This window comes from Brienomyrus brachyistius, chromosome 16, assembly GCF_023856365.1.
Source record: "Brienomyrus brachyistius isolate T26 chromosome 16, BBRACH_0.4, whole genome shotgun sequence".
Lineage (NCBI taxonomy): Eukaryota > Metazoa > Chordata > Actinopteri > Osteoglossiformes > Mormyridae > Brienomyrus > Brienomyrus brachyistius.
In genome coordinates, this window is record NC_064548.1 from 1185690 (window position 1) to 1207053 (window position 21364).

The following is a 21364-nucleotide window of genomic DNA, read 5'->3' on the forward strand; positions in this document are numbered from 1 at the left end:
AAGATCCTGCCTAAAATCAACTACTTGTTCTCAATGATCCCTAATATTGCTTGGTTTATATCACTAGACACAAGCATCTCATCATTTTTATGGGAGAATAAACCATCGCGAATAAGATTAAAAACCCTACAAAATGCTAAAGGTGATGGTGGTCTAGAACTACCAAATTTCTATCACTACTTCTTAGCCAACAGATTGCAGTATGTATCAAATTGGATTAAATCAAGCCCAGTAGACAGTCCATGGCTGGACTTAGAACAAGCAATCAGTGGAGAAGTAAAAAATCTCTGATCTACCCTTTATAAGTCGTAGCATGAAGTGTTATAACTGTTTTAAAAGCCTTAGTAACCTCATTGACAGCCTGGTGGGAATTTTTAAAAATAACCAGGTCTGCACTTAGCCCTGTAATCTAACACCCATTTGGAACAATCCAGATATTTGCCAAAAAAAGAAAGCATTGAACTTTCCTGTATGGCGTGATAAAGGGATTATAAATCTATAAATAGATGACTCAATTTCCCTCCCAACCTCAAAATGGGAGCAAGATCTATCCATTGATCCCGAGCAAAACGTTTTGAATCAAATACATTTAAACCCTTTCAAAATGACTAAAAGTCCCAACTTGCAACTTGTACAATACAAAACTCTCCATTGAATACACTACACAGGACAAAGGATGTTCCAAATAGGCCTTAAACACTCAAACTTATGTACCCACTGCTCAGGTAACTTTGTGGAGAACTACAGTACATGCATGCAATATGGTCCTGCACACCGGTGCAGAAGTTCTGGCAGATGATATGTGAAGATCTATCAGTATGGTTTAATTGTCATATCCCAACCTCACCCACACTGTATATTTTAGGAGATGCAAGTGAATTAGATATGGAAGAAAATAAGGCACACATATTCCTTACTGCCTTAGGCATTGCAAAGAAAACTATCTTCATGAACAGGAAATCAAAAAATAATTTATGTATTACTCAGCATAGAAATTTACTGTTAGACCACTTAAGTATGGAGAGAATATCTGCTCCCATCCAAAATAAACAATTATGTGAATTGGATTCTCTCTGGTCCACTCTCTCTCTGGGCCAATTCCATTATATGGGGGGGGTGGTCGGCTGTGGTCTCGTCTCCTCGGGATCCTGGCGGATGGCGGGGTTGGGCCCTCGAGCAATGGGCGTCTAGTGGCTTCTTGGGATGGCTGCCGTTTTATGATGTCTGGGTGTTTGCCCTGGCTGGGGGTGGTGGGGGGGAGCTTGGGCGGGTGCTAACTGGTGGTTATGGGGCGTGGGGTCTGGAGTGCTGGTGGTGGCAGGGGCTGGCCCTGGGAGGGGCGGTTGACCTCTTTGGTGCAGGCCTCGGTACGGGGTTCGAGGCTGTGGCGCCCGGGGCCTGGCCATCTCTTCGGTGGGTGCCTCCCTGCGCCGGGGTGGCCTGTGCTTCCCCCGGGGTGCCGCCGAGGGTGGGGGAGGGGTGGGGTGGGTTTTGGTGCTGGCGGTGCCCTGGAGGCCCCGGGTCCGCTCCTTCCCGCTCGGCGGGGGGGGCTGGGGTGCCTACTAAGGCAGCTGGTTAGCTGGCTTTCTTTTTCCAGGGGGTGAATAATCTGCCCCCTGGCCTTATGAATCCTAGCCCCTCTCCCCCCTCATTCACAACATGCCACGCACACATGTAGGACCTCTGGGGGGGGGGGGGGGGGCATATGCCGTGCATACTACGGTGGGGAGGGCCATTTACGTGGCCTTACTCACTCTGTTGCGCGGCCTTCTGCCTCCCCGTTTTAATTGCACTTTAGTCATCACATACCAGTATACACACGGGGCCTTGGGGGGCGGGGGCACTACTCAGAGGCTTGGTGGCATCCCCCGTCAATTTTAAACTCATCTTAGTTTCTCAACTGTCATACTCACCCTTACACTACATACAGTCTCATACATCACCACACGCCTCCAACACTCTACCTTTCACACAGGTGCATGGGGGAGGAGAGTGGGAGGGTCTTCCTACTCCCCTGCTTCCTGCCGGGGGTGTGGGGGGGGCGCTTGGGTGGTCGCTCGGCTGGTGGCGCCCTGGGGTCGTGGCTGGTTGCATTCTCCCGCACGTCGGAGGGCAGTTCGGAGTGAATGGGCCTATTACATTTACATTTACATTTACAGGATTTGGCAGACGCCCTTAGCCAGAGCGACTTACATAAGTGCTTTGAGACTCTGCAATGAATTTCCGATGCTAGCTCAATAAGGACCCAAGCTATGAATACTATCTCTGAGAACTCCATTGAGTAGTGCAGAATTTTATTTTTTTTTTATAAATTTTTTTTTTTAAACACACACCAGAATAAGAGTCGAGAAAGAATATAGAAGTTCTACGTCAGGTATTTCTGAAAAAGAAAAGTCTTGAGTCGTCGCTTGAAGACAGTCAAGGATTCAGCTGTTCGGACATCTAGGGGGAGTTCATTCCACCAATTAGGTGCCAGGACAGAGAAGAGCCGAGATGCGTGTCTTCCTTGTGCCTTGAGGGGAGGAGGGACCAGTCGAGCAGTGCTGGAGGATCGGAGAGATCGTGGTGCAGAGCGGGGTGTGATGAGGTCCTTTAGGTAGGATGGTGCCAGAGAATTTTTGGCTTTGTATGCGAGCATCAGTGTTTTGAATCTGATGCGTGCAGCTACAGGAAGCCAGTGGAGGGAGTGCAGCAAAGGAGTGGTGTGGGAGAACTTGGGAAGGTTGAAAACAAGACGAGCAGCTGCATACTGAATCAGTTGGAGGGGACGGATGGCGCTCAGTGGTAAACCCGCTAGAAGCGAGTTACAGTAGTCAAGGCGTGAGATGACGAGGGACTGGACGAGTATCTGGGTAGCCTGAGTGGAAAGAAATGGACGTATCCTCCTGATGTTAAAGAGGAGAAACCGACAAGAGCGAGAAAGACTGGCGATATGTGAGGAAAATGACAACCGATCATCTATGGTAACTCCAAGGTTTCTAGCAGAAACCGAAGGACGGATCAGGGAGTTGTCGAAAGAGATCGCAAGGTCCTGGAGGGGGGATGAGTCAGCCGGGATGTAAAGCAGCTCCGTTTTACTAGTGTTGAGTTTTAGCTGGTGAGTGGTCATCCAAGATGAGATGTCGGCCAAGCATGTAGAGATCTTAGTGGAGACATGAGTGTCTGAGGGAGGGAAGGAGAGGATGAGTTGAGTGTCATCGGCATAGCAGTGGTAGGAGAAGCCATGTGAGGATATAACTTCGCCAAGAGATTTAGTGTAGAGGGAGAATAGGAGAGGGCCAAGAACCAAGCCCTGAGGGACACCGGTGGAAAGACAACGTGGAGTAGATGTGGATCCATTCCATGTCACTTGGTATGTTCGGCCTTCTAGGTAGGAAACCAGCCAGTGCCAGGCCAGGCCACCAATGCCAAGACTCCTAAGGATGGATAGGAGAGTTTCGTGGTTGACCGTGTCAAATGCTGCTGATTGGTCAAGAAGGATGAGGACAGATGACAGTTTGGCCGATCTGGCAGCATGTAGCTTCTCAGTGACTGCTAAGAGGGCAGTCTCTGTAGAGTGAGCTGCTTTAAAGCCAGACTGATTAGGATCCTGGAGGTTGTTCTGAGAGAGATAGAGAGAAAGCTGGTTGTAGACTGTACGTTCGAGGATTTTTGAAAGGAAGGAAAGAAGCGATACTGGTCGGTAGCTGCAAGTGTCTGAGGGATTTAGAGTGGGTTTTTTTAGGATGGGAATGACCCTGGCTATTTTGAATGCTGTTGGTACATGACCGGAGGTTATGGAGCCATTAATGATAGTCGTGATGAAGGGGAGAAGGTCTAGAGAGATTGTCTGAAACAATGCAGAAGGGATTGGATCAAGTGGGCAGGTGGTAGGGTTGGAAGATGAGATGACTTTCATGATCTCATCTGCCGTAAGACCGGAAAACTGGGCCAGTGAGGGGGGAGGGAAATCCTTAGTGTGTAGTGTAGTGGATGAGGGAGAGAATGTCTGACAGATTCTGTCAATCTTCTCGGCAAAGAAGTTGGCAAAATCTTCAGCAGTCAGGAAGGAAGGAGCAGGAGGAGGGGGAGGGTTGAGAAGAGATGAAAAGATGTTATGGAGTTTGCGAGGATCTCGTGAGGATAATTCTAGTTTGTCTTTGTAAAAGGCAGTTTTAGCTGCAGTCACGTCCATAGAGAATTTGGATAGCAGAGTACGGTAGGAAGACAGATCTGCATCAAGCTTAGATTTCTTCCACGTCCTCTCTGCTACCCGCAATTCTCTTCGGTTAGTACATAAGAACATAAGAACTATACAAACGAGAGGAGGCCATTCGGCCCATCAAGCTCGCTTGGGGAGAACTAAACTAATAGCTCAGAGTCGTTAAAATCTTATCTAGCTCTGATTTAAAGGAACCCAAGGATTCAGCTTGCACTACATTATCAGGAAGGCTATTCCATACTCTGACTACACGCTGTGTAAAGAAGTGCTTCCTTAAATCCAGCTTGAAATGTTCTCCCGCTAATTTCCACCTATGGCCACGAGTTTGTGTATTTAAACTAATGCTGAAGTACGTAATGCAGCTGAAAGCCAAGGAGTAGGCCGAGTTTTCCTTGGTTTGGAAGACAGCGGGCAGAGGTTGTCCAAGGATGTGTAAAGTGAGGAGATGAGAGTATCAGTTGCAGACTCCAGTGCCAAGGAGGAAAAGGAGTCAGGGTCAGGAAGGTAAGACAGGGTGCAGGAAGCAACAGAAGAAGCGGAGACAGAGTGGAGGTTTGGTCGAGTGGGGAGGAAACGTTGAAAACTGGGATTGGGCAAGACGGGTAGGGCAATGGTAAAGGATACAAAGTGGTGATCAGAAATGTGTAGAGGAGTAGAAGAGATGTCAGTAGCCGGAGAGGGGCGGCTGAAAACCAGGTCGAGGACGTTACCTCCTTTGTGTGTAGGAGAGGAGCTGTTGGATGTTAGAGAGAAGGAATCGAGAAAAGGGAGGAGACCAGAAGAAGGGAGCTTGTCATGGGGGAGGTTGAAGTCACCAAGGAGAATGAGAGAGGAGCTGTCAGTGGGGAAGAGACTGAGGAGAGTATCAAGCTCCTCTAGAAAGCAGCCTAGGGGGCCAGGAGGGCGGTAGACAACAATGATCCGAATATCGAGTGGAGAGGTAACAGCAACTCCATGGAATTCAAAGGATGAAATGTTGAGATGGGGCAGAGAGAGGGGCGTGTAGCACCAGTTCCGAGTTACCAATAGACCTGTGCCACCACCCCTGCCAGTCTGGCGAGGAGAGTGAGAGAAAACATAAGCAGAGGAGAGAGCTGCCGGGGTAGCCGAGTTCTCAGGCGATATCCAGGTCTCCGTCAGAGCCAGAAAGTCAAGAGAGTGGTGTGAAGCAAGGGCAGAAATGAAATCAGCCTTCTTTACAGCAGACTGGCAATTCCAGAGGCCACCCAACACGCTTCGCTGTGACTGGGGTGTTATGGGAGGGTAGACAAGATTACTGAGAGTGCGGCGCCTGGATGTTGGATGAGATATTCTAGGTCTCAAAGATAAGTGTACTGGTATATGTCTAAGGCACATGTCTGTAGTGATGGTGTGAGAGATTGCGAAGTAGAGGATAGGATAGAGTAGGAGAGAAAGGTTTAGAAGCAGTAGTAACAACTAGACTGTTTACCTTTATCCGCCACAGACACAGGTGTCTGTGGCGGTGTCACCTTCAATTTAAACTCAGTAAGCCCTGCCCCTTGTCTGTGTATGTTGTGGGGATGTGTGTATGGTGTATGTGCATGGCTGCGAGGTGTGTTTGCGGGGTGTCTGTGTGGATGGTGGCGGCCTGGGTCAGTGCTTGCTGCTCCGTCCTGGGTGCGGTTGGTTTCCTGGGCATGGTTGCTGGCCCCTTTCCACTGGCTGGTGGCCCGGGGGGGGCTCGGGCCTCTCCAGCGTGGGTGAGGCTCTCTATTGGGGGCTGGTCGGCCCTCGGCCGCCTGGGGTCCTAGGGGCCCTGGCCTTAGCTCATGTGGGAGTGGCCGCGCCCTCGCATTTGGGAACCCACCTCTGGTTCTTTGGGGCTCATGCCCTTTTGGCTGCGGGGGCTGCGTCTGGGACCTCCCTCCTCCCCCGGCTGGAGTGGAGGCATGGCTGTTATTGGGACGTGGGGCCCGGCTCTTCCGTGCTCTTTGGGTGCTGCGTACGTCCTGGTCCTCCCGGGCCTGTCTCCGCCGACCTCTGGCTCTTGTGGGGTGTGGTTGCGGCCTCCCACCCTTGCTATTTAGTCCATTTCATGTTGAAAACACACGCACACAACACACGCACACAACACACGCACCCTAGCCTGCATCTCGCCTACACAATTGAGCACACATGCACGTATACTTGCACGCATCCATCCAAGCACACACTAAGATTTTATATGCTTGTATAGTTGTGTTACTTTCTTCACTTTTTAATTTTGTTTGTTCCTGAATTCATCCATTTCTGGATAATTTCACATTTCTGAATTTATCCACTCTTGACATGTTTCTCACTTATTCCTTTTTTCTTTTTCCTTCTTTTTTCCCTCCTAATCTGTCCCTCCTCTTTGGCCAGCTCACCCACTGCAAAATTTTGTATGTGTTCAAAATAAAATAAATAAATAAAATAAAATAAAATAAAGAAATCGATTAATATGAGGAGTCTATAGAGTTTATAGAGCCCCTCATGGTAAAGCAAACATGTTTGGCAGAGCAGTGCATTCAGACCTCGATTCTGCTAAAGCTGCCGGACAGGACAAAGGGGAAAAAAAAGAAGAAGGTGGGGGTCAGTGCAGCAGTGGATAGTTCAGGTCCAGAAAGTAAAAATCCAGACCAAGATTTAGTTTCAACCAACCAGCTGAGTACTCTGTGTCTGTGGCACTTTACACAACTAGTTGTTTGAAACAAAATCCAGGACTGGATTTTTACTCTCTGGACCTAAACTATCCACTTCTGGATCAGTGTCATTCTTAAAGTCGTGTTTCAACTTCTGGCAAAGTTCTCCCAGGAGCCCATCTCTGTTGTATGTACATTTGACATGTAATTCATTCCTGCCCAGATCCCTGACAAACAGTTGGAGGCAGAGTTACTTACTATCAGAGTATGTGAATTTATACACACACCAGCGGCTGTGACAGAATAAGATATTTCCTGGATACATTTTCTCTCTATTTCTTGTCTGTAATAAGGAAAACAGTTTGATGCTGCTTTTGTCCTGCTCTTACCAGGAATAAATATTTTGATTACATCTAGAATCTTATTTTAGAAACATGATTTCATAGCAAAATTATTGATAGCTGGCCTTCACAGTGAATCATTCATGCTCACAGTTTAAACTACAAACAAATTAATCAAATAAGTCTAGTTCTTTTCTAAACTGTTAATTCCTCATATTGCAAATGAGCAAAGAGCAGTGAAATCAGACTTATTCTGAACAGCAGAAATGTCGTCATACAGGATGTGAGTGTGAGACTCTGCAGAAACACTGTGTGCTGCATACAGAGGGTCTGACCTCAGGCCTTTGTTTCAGTCTTTATTATGTTTTATACAGTTTTAAAATGTCACTGCAGTAGGTCCTTTTAATATCTGTGGATCAGTACAAATCAAGAAGTCCATTAGGAAGGTGTCTGTATGACAGGGGCGGGGGTGTCCTGGGGGGAGGGGGGCAAAGTCAGGTGATTCACTTCATCTGGGTCTTATCAGCAGTCCTGTCAGACTGAGTGCTGTTTGTCTTTCTCTCAGCACCACAATGGTGTTTCACACATAATGGGGTCCGTGGGCGTCCTCAGTCATATTCAGGCTTTCAAAGCTCATCAATCATAAAAAGTCACATGGATCTGACACTCTGACACTGTTATATTCATTTGTTTAAATTCAATGAAAATACTATATATTACAGCTAGTTGGTGGATCCGTCTGCTCTTTATCTGCTCCTCACTGGCATACCTGGGTCTCTCTACAGTGCTTCCCTGAAGCATCAGAACCATTTATAAGGGAATCTATGTGTGGCTGCCCTCTAGTGGATAAACAAAATTCAGCTACTTACATAGCTTGACTGTATTTCCCTCCTAGTTTAGTTTAGTTCCTAATTTAATCTATCTGATGAAGCTGAAGGCAGAGATGGAAATTAGTTTAGTCATGACTTCAGACAAGGGATTCTGTACAATCAGAGATGGAGCTGCTGGTTGGGCTGGTCATCTTTTTCTGACTGATGTAGCTCTGGATGTAAAGTTACAAACTGCTTAATATGTATCAATCTGTTTTATAATGTTCACACAAAAAAGTGCTTTTAATGTGTTTGCACCTTGTATCTCCCACAATGTGCTTCTGCATTTGATTCCTTCCTGACTTGGAGGTAAAGAGATTTAACTGGATGGATTTTACTTTTGTGAAGCACTACAGTCCAAAGCTGAACTGATTATTCAAAGCTTTCTGGTTTTTAAGTAAAACTACTTCATTTAAATTATCTGTAACCCACTTTGCGCCTTTCTAGACTCAACAAAGCATCATTGCCAACAAAATATGTTACAATTAAATCAGGTAAAGAAGTTTCATTTGGAATTTACTGATCCAGGTTTTCAGAACCATGGACAGCAACTGGATTTACTGTCATTTAATGGGATTGAAAGCAGAAAACACAGGGATGTTTTCAATTGATGTTGTCTTTCTTTTTACTTTTGATATGCCGTCTTCCTCCTTAGTTGATATGTGAGGCTGCTGTCAGCTGAGACAAACTGGTGTGATTTGTGATTGGATTGGATGGTGGTGTGATTGGAGCGATAAGTGGGCGGTCCTGATTTAATGCGTACATCACCCTCTAAAAGAGTCCCTGATTGGTGGGCCCTGACAAGGAGGCGTGACCTAATAACCCCAAACCGTTTAAGTTTGTGGAATTTGTTTTTAATAATAACCAATTTCATAAAAATACTAAATGTCTTGTAAAGTATCAATTTATTAATCATGTATTAAAACAAATAATGACCAGTATAAAAGACATATACAAAACTATGCAAAAGTCTTGGGCCGTCAAATAAAATGATGTTCATCTTGGTCTAGAATTATAATATTTTGTCCATCAAAGAGTGGCAGCCCAGTCATTTCAAAATCTCTTCTAAGTCAGTACAGCATTTGCACCAACCATCTAATACACCCATATATTTTTGACTTGACCATTAACACAACTCCTATGGCTAATCAATACATCATTAACATTTGTTTAATAATTAAATTAAGCGAGCTGGTGGTGAAATTTAACAAATACATGGAATGGCTGAGGTGCCCCTGAGGAGAGATTTTGTAACCAAAGCGTGGTTCATCTAGTGATCCAACAAGGCATCAGCAACTTTTTGGAGAAAAGGAGAAATTCTTGTTAGTTTTTATTGTGTTACTTTTAATTTGCATATATTTTAATGATAATTGTGTTTTTGTTCTGAGCAAATATACAAAACCCAGATAAATAGCATTAAACATTTTCTTTGATGGCCCAAGACTTTTGCATAGTACCGCATTTTTTCAGAATTAATAGACAATTTAATAAAATCCAGTCTAACCTTCACTAGTTAACTATTATTAAACATTAACCAGCAAGTGGCAGCAAAGCGCTTGTGAATAAGTGGCCAATACGTGGTTGTACAGGTTCCCAACAGATAATCCAACACTGCAGATCAACCTCTCTGTGTTTAACTGACTCTCTTGCTATGACTGTACAGACTTAGCAGGGTCAAGTGAAAGAGGCCTCACTGCAGTTAACATAACCGTGTACCTCGGCCGGTTGGGGAGGTTCTTACCATCTGTCCGCAGGGGGTCCCTGCTTTTGGGGTATCCACTCTGCGGGGGGGGGGGGGATCCAATAGAGGAGGAGGAGGGACTCAACCTGGATGTCTTTTGTCTTATGCAGTCTGAGAGTTGACTGAATGCTGGGGCGGGGGTAGTTTTTCCTCTGTGGTGGGGTGTCTTGGGCTCTGTGGGGCCCGCTGATGCCACTGCCTTTGGCCCCGGTCTGGATGGGCCTGGGCCCCCCACCTTGGATGGATTTCGGGGGGGGGGTGCCTATGGGGGTCAGCGGGGGAGCTGGCTCCAGAGGGGGGGAACTTTGCCCCCCGCCATTCCTTTCCTCCCCATCCCGAAGTGCCTCCCTTCTCCCACTCCATCACACCACCACACACGTAGGGCTTTGAGGTGCAGGTGCGTTGCTGGGATACAGGGGAAGTATCCCTCCTCTGTCCCCTCGCGACCACATGTACCTCATTCATACACTACAACGTAGACACTCTCATTACTTACTCTCTCACAACACATACATTTAGGGCCTTGGGGGTGGGTACACAGAATGGCATCCAGAGGGCGGTCTGTTCATTCAGCCTTACCTCTGGTGCCAGGGCCCACATCTCAATTTTAATCACACATAGACATTGAGGGTTCTGGGGAGGGGCCGAGCTAACACCAGCTGTTGGTCGGCAGGGGATGGTTATCGCTATGCCCTTCACCTGTTTTAAAAGCACTTTAGAACAACACGCACCAACAACACATCTGAGCGGGCGAAGGGGGGCATGGGGTCTTTTCACACCCCCGTTCTCTGTTCGCCATTTGCAGCTGGGGGCTGAGAGGAAGAGCTGTGGCCCCGCCGCCACACTCCCTGCCGGTGGATGGGGCCCCCGGCCGCTGGTGCGTTGGTGGTTCTCGATGTCCAGGGCTGGGTGCTTGGGTGGGTGCTGGCTCACCCTCGGCGGTTGCCTGGCGGGGTCTGGCCCTCGTGGCTCTGTCGGCCCTTGCTGGGGGTTGGGGGGGCCCTTGGATCTCTGGGCCCAGGGCCTGGTCTGTTCTGGTGGGGCCGGCCGCCGGCGGAGCTTGCGGGCTCACCGCCACGGCCCCCTGGGGCTCCTGCACTGTGGCTGCCGGATGGCCTCCCTCCGGAGCTCTCCTCTGCCCTTTTCTGGGTGAGGGATGCTATTCTCCCTGCGGTGGTCCTCCGGGGGCTCCCATGCCCTGGGGGGCCTCTGGATGTCTGGGGTCCGGGCCTCCTCCGTGTCTGCTTCATGTCCTGAGGGATGGGGCTGTGGCTCCCCACACACACTACTAGACATTTACATGGAGAAACCTTTTGAAGACCGGCGCGCTCACAGATACAGGTGTGCACACAGGGGTACAAACAGGTTCTCACAGACACAAACAGGAGTACAAACAGGTTCTCACAGACACACGCAGGTGTACAAACAGGTTCTCACAGACACACGCAGGTGTACAAACAGGTTGTCACAAACACACACTGTCTTTATCGGCTGTTGCTCCTTAACATGCTCATTGTGATTCGTACAGATGTTGGTTGTTGTTTTCTCTCATCAGCAGGTATTGAAGCAGATTATCTGTGGTTTTCTTTCTTCTTAATTGTTTTTCTCTTTTCCCTCCCTCCCTCTCTATTTACCTTCCTCTCCGTTTTCGTCCTTCTGTCCCCCTCTCTCTCCTTCTCCCTCTCTTGAGGAAATAAATAAAAATAAATAGAAATAAAGTAGTCCTCCGCAGAGGGGGGGTGGTGGAGGGAATATATATATATATAAAATATATATATAACCATTTATTTCCAGCTTGTCTGACTCTCATTCTGCTCCACGAAGGTCATCTCCTCTGCCAGCTTCCTCTAACACAGGGAGACCCTCTGCTTCTCTCTGATTGGTTCCCGCTTTCTACAGGAGGTCCAGTGCAGCTGAATGGTGATGATGGTGCAAATCAGATAAAACACACCAGTCCCAGCTTTCAGTACAGCATCCAGAACCTGCTCCCACCTGTCAGACATCAGTGTGTCTGTCAGTCACACGTATCACAATTAAACCTGAAGAACAGAAGAGTGAATCTATTCTGACTGAAGTAAAACCATCTTGATGATCAACAGCAGCACCGATAAGCCCAGTCCTACATGCAGAGCCAGCTGGACCAAAGAGCTGAATAAGAGGGTGGATTTGAACAGTAAAGTCTTACGTGCTTTATAGCAACACGGTACAGCCATCTGTACTACTGTATTACACAGGTTACATGTGAGGAACAGGAGACATTAACAAAGAGCATGAAAATAGCTAGAGATTATCACACAACATGTTACACTATTTTGTAAAAACAGGCCTGCAGTCGTTCCCCAGCAGCATAGGGCACAAGGCAAGGGCTCACCCTGGATGAGATGGGATCTCAAGTTTATTATTAATAAAATAAAATAAAAAATAATATCTTTTTCTCTTAAAATTAAAATGACAGTTTCCCATTACTGTGTGATCAGGTAAATGCTGCTAGCTGGATCCCCACACTACTGTAAATGCTGCTGAATGCTTACCTCAGTTTTTCATTATCCCCTCCTTCTTCCTCATGTGCAGAGAAAAGGAGAGCAGTGGAAACAGGAGAAAGGATCGTTAATAAAAAGCAGTGCTCTGTTAGTCAATAAAGACTAAGAAAAGGTCACTCTTGAAACTGAAATATAAATTATGAAAGGTATTCTACAGAGAAAATGATTAGATGGAGAACAATGAATTAGTGTCATGACCAAAGTATTCACATCCCACGGCACTGATAGTGAACAGGTGAGATAAATGATCCATCCATCCATCCATCATCTCCCGCTTGATCCGGGGTCGGGTCGCGGGGGCAGCAGCCTCAGCAGGGAGACCCAGACTTCCCTCTCCCCGGCCACTTCGTCTAGCTCCTCTGGGGGGACCCCGAGGCGTTCCCAGGCCAGCCGAGAGACATAGTCTCTCCAGCGTGTCCTGGGTCTTCCCCGGGGCCTCCTCCCAGTGGGACATGCCCGGAATACCTCCCCAGGGAGGCGTCCCGGAGGCATCCTGATCAGATGCCCGAGCCACCTCATCTGGCTCCTCTCGATGCGGAGGAGCAGGGGCTCTACTCTGAGTCCCTCCCGAATGACTGAGCTCCTCACCCTATCTCTAAGGGAGAGCCCAGCCACCCTGCGGAGGAAACTCATTTCGGCCGCTTGTACCCGCGATCTCGTTCTTTCGGTCACTACCCAAAGCTCATGACCATAGGTGAGGGTAGGAACGTAGATCGACTGGTAAATCGAGAGCTTCGCCTTTTGGCTCAGCTCTCTCTTCACCATGACAGACCGATGCAGCGCCCGCATGACTGCCGACGCCGCACCGATCCGCCTGTCGATCTCCCGCTCCATCGTTCCCCCACTCGTGAACAAGATCCCGAGATACTTAAACTCCTCCACTTGGGGGAGGACCCCATCCCCAACCCGGAGAGAGCACTCTACCCTTTTCCGGCTGAGAACCATGGTCTCGGATTTGGAGGTGCTGATTCTCATCCCAGCCGCTTCGCACTCGGCTGCGAACTGCTCCAGCGAGAGCTGAAGGTCATGGCTCGATGAGGCCAACAGAACCACATCATCTGCAAAAAGCAGAGACCTAATCCTGAGGTCACCGAACCGGACGCCCTCAACGCCCTGGCTGCGCCTAGAAATTCTGTCCATAAAAACTATGAACAGAATCGGTGACAAAGGGCAGCCCTGACGGAGTCCAACCCTCACCGGGAACGAGTCCGACTTATTGCCGCCCATGCGGACCAAACTCTGGCACCGGTCATACAGGGACCAAACCGCCCTTAAAAGGGAGCCCGGTACCCCATACTCCCGGAGCACTCCCCACAGGACCCCACGAGGGACACGGTCGAATGCCTTTTCCAAGTCCACAAAACACATGTAGACTGGTCGGGCAAACTCCCATGAACCCTCCAGAACCCTGCTGAGAGTATAGAGCTGGTCCACTGTTCCACGGCCAGGGCGAAAACCACACTGCTCCTCCTGAATCCGAGGTTCGACAATCCGGCGGACCCTCCTTTCCAGGACCCCCGAATAGACCTTACCAGGGAGGCTGAGGAGTGTGATCCCCCTGTAGTTGGAGCACACCCTCCGGTCCCCCTTCTTAAAGAGGGGGACCACCACCCCGGTCTGCCAGTCCAGAGGTACTGCCCCCGATGTCCACGCGATGCTGCAGATGCGTGTCAACCAGGACAGCCCCGCAGCATCCAGAGCCTTGAGGAACTCTGGGCGAATCTCGTCCACCCCCGGGGCCCGGCCACCGCGGAGCTTTTTGACCACCTCAGCGACCTCCACCCCCGAGATAGGCGAGTCCACCCCCAAGTCCCCACACTCTGCTTCCATATTGGAAGGCGTGTCGGTGGGATTGAGGAGGTCTTCGAAGTACTCCCTCCACCGACCCAAAACGTCCCGAGCTGAGGTCAGCAGCGCACCATCCCCACCATAAATAGTGTTGATGCTGCACCGCTTTCCCGCCCGGAGCCGCCGGATGGTGGACCAGAATCTCCTCAAAGCCGTCCGGAAGTCGTTCTCCATGGCCTCACCAAACTCCTCCCACACCCGAGTTTTTGCCTCAGCGACCGCCAAAGCCGCATTCCGCTTGGCCTGCCGGTAGCCGTCAGCTGCGTCTGGAGTCCCACAGGCCAGAAAGGCCCGATAAGACTCCTTCTTCAGCTTGACGGCATCCCTTACCACCGGTGTCCACCAGCGGGTTCGGGGATTACCGCCGCGAGAGGCACCGACCACCTTGCGGCCGCAGCTCCGGTCAGCCGCCTCCACAATGGAGGCACGGAACATGGCCCATTCGGACTCAATGTCCCCCGCCTCCCCCGGGATATGGGAGAAGTTCTGCTGGAGGTAGGAGTTGAAACTCTCCCTGACAGGGGATTCCGCCAGACGTTCCCAGCAGACCCTCACTATACGCTTGGGCCTGCCAGGCCTGGCCGGCTTCCTCCCCCACCAGCGGAGCCAACCCACCACCAGGTAGTGATTGGTTGACAGCTCCGCCCCTCTCTTCACCCGAGTGTCCAAAACATGCGGCCGCAAGTCCGACGACACGACTACAAAGTCGATCATCGAACTGCGGCCTAGGGTGTCCTGGTGCCAAGTGCACATATGGACACCCTTATGCTTGAACATGGTGTTCATTATGGACAGTCCGTGACGAGCACAGAAGTCCAATAACAAAACACCGCTCGGGTTCAGATCGGGGGGGCCGTTCCTCCCAATCACGCCCCTCCAGGTCTCACTGTCGCTGCCCACGTGAGCATTGAAGTCCCCCAGCAGAACAAGGGAGTCCCCAGGAGGAGCGCTCTCAAACACCCCTTCCAAGGACTCCAAAAAGGGTGGGTATTCCGAACTGCTGTTTGGCGCATAAGCGCAAACAACAGTCAGGACCCGTCCCCCCACCCGAAGGCGGAGGGAGGCTACCCTCTCGTCCACTGCGGTAAACCCCAATGTACAGGCGCCCAGCCTGGGGGCAATAAGTATGCCCACGCCCGCTCGGCGCCTCTCCCCGCGGGCAACTCCAGAGTGGAAAAGGGTCCAACCCCCTTCAAGGAGACTGGTTCCAGAGCCCAAGCCGTGCGTTGAGGTGAGTCCGACTATATCTAGCCGGAACTTCACAACCTCGCGCACCAGCTCAGGCTCTTTCCCCATCAGAGAGGTGACATTCCATGTCCCTAGAGCTAGCTTCTGCAGCCGAGGATCGGACCGCCAAGGTCCCCGCCTTTGGCCGCCGCCCAGATCACTTCGCACCCGACCCCTTTGGCCCCTCCCATGGGTGGTGAGCCCATTGGAGGGGGGACCCACGTGCCTTGTTCGGGCTGTGCCCGACCAGGCCCCAGAGATAAATGATTTTATTAACATATTATAATGTATTTATTGTAGCAGGGTGGCACGGTGGTGCAGTGGTTTGCAATGTCACCTCACACCTCTGGCACGTGTGCTCAAGTCTCTACCAGAGTTCTGTGTGTGTGGAGTTTGCATGTTCTCCCCGTGTCATTGTGGGGTTTCCTCCAGGTACTCTGATTTCCCCCCACAGTCCAAAAACATGCTGAGGCTAATTGGAGTTGTCAAATTGCCGGTAGGTGTGCTTGTGCGAGAGAATGGAGTGTGAGTGTGTCCTGCAATGGGTTGGCACCCTGTCATGGGACGTACCCTGCCTTGCGCCCATAGGGACCCTGAATTAGACAAGCAGTTTCAGACAATGGATGGATGCAGCACTGGAACAGATATTACAGAGTACAACTGTAACACTGGCCTACGCTGCAATGAAAAACCACCTACAGACATGTTAGTCAGTCTTCACACAATTAGACTGATCATAAACTAGAAGACACACATTCTATATTAGAGACACCAATTAGGTTGACTGTGTGTTTTTGGATTGTTGGAGGAAACCCACACAGCATGTAGAGAACATGCAAACTCCACACAGAAAGAGCAGAAGCCAGATTAAAACCCCTGAACATGGAGGTGTGAAGCAACAGCCCATACGGGCCACGCTTTCTCTTTCTCCCGGTGGTCGGAGTGCTTGGAGATCAGAGGTAGGGAAAATGAAAGTGTCCGACGTGATGATAAGAAGACAGTCGTGCCAGATTCACCTGCGTCGTGGTGAGAAAAAGAAATGGAGGATACACACATTTCTCTTAGCTGACAATTCTGCAGCAAGTGGACTGGCAAAGTGTACGTCTACATACACAATTTGCTCAAAGAGCGTAGTAGTTCTTGAAGAAAAATCCAACCCGCACTGTAAAACCATGCTGCCTTCTGGTGTTGTTTACAAGTTTCTGATGGAACGAGCTTTTTTGGAGGCATTTATTGGAAAAGTCGACGGAGTTGTCAAGCATCCCGAAGCAGCACTTCCACTAGAAGGTCCCAGAGTTCTTGTGCTTCAAGCACGTCAATTTATAAATACTCCGTTGATCTTAACAGTTGTGTGAAATGAGCTGTCATCACTCCGTTTTTGCTTTAGCAATTTTTCCGGTCTTTCGGCGGAAAGCCGGTCTCGTGTGTTTGCATGGGTGGTTCAGTGGTAGAATTCTCGCCTGCCACGCGGGAGGCCCGGGTTCGATTCCCGGCCAATGCAAAGCGGCTCTTTTAATAACTGTACACTCAGCGCTGAACTCCAGCTAATTCAGTCTTATCTCAAGACAGGTACTCCACATTTCCGCTCAACCCCTGGCAAGCGGAGCCCTGAGGCTGGCTCATTACAGTTCCCCTAGCTAAAAACTACACAGAGGCATCTCAGCTTCACACTTCTGACCGCCTTCTTGCCCATCCTTGCATCTGTGCACTTTCTCACACATTCCACTGTCTGACATATTGTCTTTGTTGAGCAACAGTCTCGTGTTAGCTTGAGAAGAGCCTCTCACCTGACTCGTGTACCGTACTATGGCTTAAAATCGGACACTTCTCATAGCTTGCTGCTGCTCCAGGTTGACATTCACTGCATGTGGCTCAGGTGGGGAGATGGGCTCCAAAGAAAGAGGCAGAAAACGGCAAGAGTGGAGCTCACGGTTGTGCCGGAATAGCTCAGTTGGGAGAGCGTTAGACTGAAGATCTAAAGGTCCCTGGTTCAATCCTGGGTTCTGGCAGCACGTGACGTGAGTCTTGGAGCTCGTCTCCGCCTTGGGCTGCGATGTACCCGCTGGTTCCATGGTGTAATGGTTAGCACTCTGGGCTCTGAATCCAGCGATCCGAGTTCAAATCTCGGTGGGACCTGTCATGGGCTCAGTTTAGCGCCCCAAGGCGCACTCTTGCCCAAAAACGTTTCTTTTCCACTTTTTGCATGTGGTGTAGCCGACCTTTTCTGCTGCTTGGTCGGTTAGCTCAGCTGGTTAGAGCGTGGTGCTAATAACGCCAAGGTCATGGGTTCGATCCCCATACGGGCCACGCTTTCTCTTTCTCCCGGTGGTCGGAGTGCTTGGAGATCAGAGGTAAGGAAAATGAAGGTGTCCGACGTGATTATAAGAACACAGTCGTGCCAGATTCACCTGCGTCGTGGTGAGAAAAAGAAATGGAGGATACACGCATTTCTCTTAGCTGACAATTCTGCAGCAAGTGGACTGGCAAAGTGTACGTCTACATACACAATTTGCTCAAAGAGCGTAGTAGTTCTTGAAGAAAAATCCAACCCGCACTGTAAAACCATGCTGCCTTCTGGTGTTGTTTACAAGTTTCTGATGGAACGAGCTTTTTTGGAGGCATTTATTGGAAAAGTCGACGGAGTTGTCAAGCATCCCGAAGCAGCACTTCCACTAGAAGGTCCCAGAGTTCTTGTGCTTCAAGCACTTCAATTTATAAATACTCCGTTGATCTTAACAGTTGTGTGAAATGAGCTGTCATCACTCCGTTTTTGCTTTAGCAATTTTTCCGGTCTTTCGGCGGAAAGCCGGTCTCGTGTGTTTGCATGGGTGGTTCAGTGGTAGAATTCTCGCCTGCCACGCGGGAGGCCCGGGTTCGATTCCTGGCCAATGCAAAGCGGCTCTTTTAATAACTGTACACTCAGCGCTGAACTCCAGCTAATTCAGTCTTTTCTCAAGACAGGTACTCCACATTTCCGCTCAACCCCTGGCAAGCGGAGCCCTGAGGCTGGCTCATTACAGTTCCCCTAGCTAAAAACTACACAGAGGCATCTCAGTTTCACACTTCTGACCGCCTTCTTGCCCATCCTTGCATCTGTGCACTTTCTCACACATTCCACTGTCTGACAAATTGTCTTTGTTGAGCAACAGTCTCGTGTTAGCTTGAGAAGAGCCTCTCACCTGACTCGTGTACCGTACTATGGCTTAAAATCGGACACTTCTCATAGCTTGCTGCTGCTCCAGGTTGACATTCACTGCATGTGGCTCAGGTGGGGAGATGGGCTCCAAAGAAAGAGGCAGAAAACGGCAAGAGTGGAGCTCACAGTTTTGCCGGAATAGCTCAGTTGGCAGAGCGTTAGACTGAAGATCTAAAGGTCCTTGGTTCAATCCCGGGTTCTGGCAGCACGTGACGTGAGTCTTGGAGCTCGTCTCCGCCTTGGGCTGCGATGTACCCGCTGGTTCCATGGTGTAATGGTTAGCACTCTGGGCTCTGAATCCAGCGATCCGAGTTCAAATCTCGGTGGGACCTGTCATGGGCTCAGTTTTGCGCCCCAAGGCGCACTCTTGCCCAAAAACGTTTCTTTTGCACTTTTTGCATGTGGTGTAGCGGACTTTTTCTGCCGCTTGGCCGGTTAGCTCAGCTGGTTAGAGCGTGGTGCTAATAACGCCAAGGTCATGGGTTCGATCCCCATACGGGCCACGCTTTCTCTTTCTCCCGGTGGTCGGAGTGCTTGGAGATCAGAGGTAGGGAAAATGAAAGTGTCCGACGTGATGATAAGAACACAGTCGTGCCAGATTCAACTGCGTCGTGGTGAGAAAAAGAAATGGAGGATACACGCATTTCTCTTAGCTGACAATTCTGCAGCAATTGGACTGGCAAAGTGTACGTCAACATACACAATTTGCTCAAAGAGCGTAGTAGTTTTTGAAGAAAAATCCAACCCGCACTGTAAAACCATGCTGCCTTCTGGTGTTGTTTACAACTTTCTGATGAAACGAGCTTTTTTGGAGGCATTTATTGGAAAAGTCGACGGAGTTGTCAAGCATCCCGAAGCAGCACTTCCACTAGAAGGTCCCAGAGTTCTTGTGCTTCAAGCACTTCAATTTATAAATACTCCGTTGATCTTAACAGTTGTGTGAAATGACCTGTCATCACTCCGTTTTTGCTTTAGCAATTTTTCCGGTCTTTTGGCGGAAAGCCAGTCTCGTGTGTTTGCATTGGTGGTTCAGTGGTAGAATTCTCGCCTGCCACGCGGGAGGCCCGGGTTCGATTCCCGGCCAATGCAAAGCGGCTCTTTTAATAACTGTACACTCAGCGCTGAACTCCAGCTAATTCAGTCTTATCTCAAGACAGGTACTCCACATTTCCGCTCAACCCCTGGCAAGCGGAGCCCTGAGGCTGGCTCATTACAGTTCCCCTAGCTAAAAACTACACAGAGGCATCTCAGCTTCACACTTCTGACCGCCTTCTTGCCCATCCTTGCATCTGTGCACTTTCTCACACATTCCACTGTCTGACATATTGTCTTTGTTGAGCAACAGTCTCGTGTTAGCTTGAGAAGAGCCTCTCACCTGACTCGTGTACCGTACTATGGCTTAAAATCGGACACTTCTCATAGCTTGCTGCTGCTCCAGGTTGACATTCACTGCATGTGGCTCAGGTGGGGAGATGGGCTCCAAAGAAAGAGGCAGAAAACGGCAAGAGTGGAGCTCACAGTTTTGCCGGAATAGCTCAGTTGGCAGAGCGTTAGACTGAAGATCTAAAGGTCCTTGGTTCAATCCCGGGTTCTGGCAGCACGTGACGTGAGTCTTGGAGCTCGTCTCCGCCTTGGGCTGCGATGTACCCGCTGGTTCCATGGTGTAATGGTTAGCACTCTGGGCTCTGAATCCAGCGATCCGAGTTCAAATCTCGGTGGGACCTGTCATGGGCTCAGTTTTGCGCCCCAAGGCGCACTCTTGCCCAAAAACGTTTCTTTTGCACTTTTTGCATGTGGTGTAGCGGACTTTTTCTGCCGCTTGGCCGGTTAGCTCAGCTGGTTAGAGCGTGGTGCTAATAACGCCAAGGTCATGGGTTCGATCCCCATACGGGCCACGCTTTCTCTTTCTCCCGGTGGTCGGAGTGCTTGGAGATCAGAGGTAGGGAAAATGAAATTGTCCGACGTGATGATAAGAACACAGTCGTGCCAGATTCAACTGCGTCGTGGTGAGAAAAAGAAATGGAGGATACACGCATTTCTCTTAGCTGACAATTCTGCAGCAATTGGACTGGCAAAGTGTACGTCAACATACACAATTTGCTCAAAGAGCGTAGTAGTTTTTGAAGAAAAATCCAACCCGCACTGTAAAACCATGCTGCCTTCTGGTGTTGTTTACAACTTTCTGATGAAACGAGCTTTTTTGGAGGCATTTATTGGAAAAGTCGACGGAGTTGTCAAGCATCCCGAAGCAGCACTTCCACTAGAAGGTCCCAGAGTTCTTGTGCTTCAAGCACTTCAATTTATAAATACTCCGTTGATCTTAACAGTTGTGTGAAATGACCTGTCATCACTCCGTTTTTGCTTTAGCAATTTTTCCGGTCTTTTGGCGGAAAGCCAGTCTCGTGTGTTTGCATTGGTGGTTCAGTGGTATAATTCTCGCCTGCCACGCGGGAGGCCCGGGTTCGATTCCCGGCCAATGCAAAGCGGCTCTTTTAATAACTGTACACTCAGCGCTGAACTCCAGCTAATTCAGTCTTATCTCAAGACAGGTACTCCACATTTCCGCTCAACCCCTGGCAAGCGGAGCCCTGAGGCTGGCTCATTACAGTTCCCCTAGCTAAAAACTACACAGAGGCATCTCAGCTTCACACTTCTGACCGCCTTCTTGCCCATCCTTGCATCTGTGCACTTTCTCACACATTCCACTGTCTGACATATTGTCTTTGTTGAGCAACAGTCTCGTGTTAGCTTGAGAAGAGCCTCTCACCTGACTCGTGTAC

At 49.5% G+C, this 21364-nt stretch overlaps 6 non-coding genes across 6 annotated transcripts; all 6 read left to right on the plus strand.

The window, feature by feature from the left end:
- The first annotated feature begins 17452 nt into the window (after positions 1–17452).
- On the plus strand, positions 17453–17524 carry trnaq-cug (transfer RNA glutamine (anticodon CUG)). Its single transcript has one exon. It is a non-coding gene; the product is annotated as a tRNA-Gln (tRNA).
- Positions 17525–18844: 1320 nt separating this feature from the next.
- trnaq-cug (transfer RNA glutamine (anticodon CUG)) lies at positions 18845–18916 on the plus strand. Its single transcript has one exon. It is a non-coding gene; the product is annotated as a tRNA-Gln (tRNA).
- Positions 18917–19013: 97 nt separating this feature from the next.
- On the plus strand, positions 19014–19087 carry trnai-aau (transfer RNA isoleucine (anticodon AAU)). Its single transcript has one exon. It is a non-coding gene; the product is annotated as a tRNA-Ile (tRNA).
- Positions 19088–19602: 515 nt separating this feature from the next.
- On the plus strand, positions 19603–19673 carry trnag-gcc (transfer RNA glycine (anticodon GCC)). Its single transcript has one exon. It is a non-coding gene; the product is annotated as a tRNA-Gly (tRNA).
- Positions 19674–20236: 563 nt separating this feature from the next.
- trnaq-cug (transfer RNA glutamine (anticodon CUG)) lies at positions 20237–20308 on the plus strand. Its single transcript has one exon. It is a non-coding gene; the product is annotated as a tRNA-Gln (tRNA).
- A 97-nt stretch (positions 20309–20405) lies between these two features.
- On the plus strand, positions 20406–20479 carry trnai-aau (transfer RNA isoleucine (anticodon AAU)). The gene has a single exon. It is a non-coding gene; the product is annotated as a tRNA-Ile (tRNA).
- Positions 20480–21364: the final 885 nt, after the last annotated feature.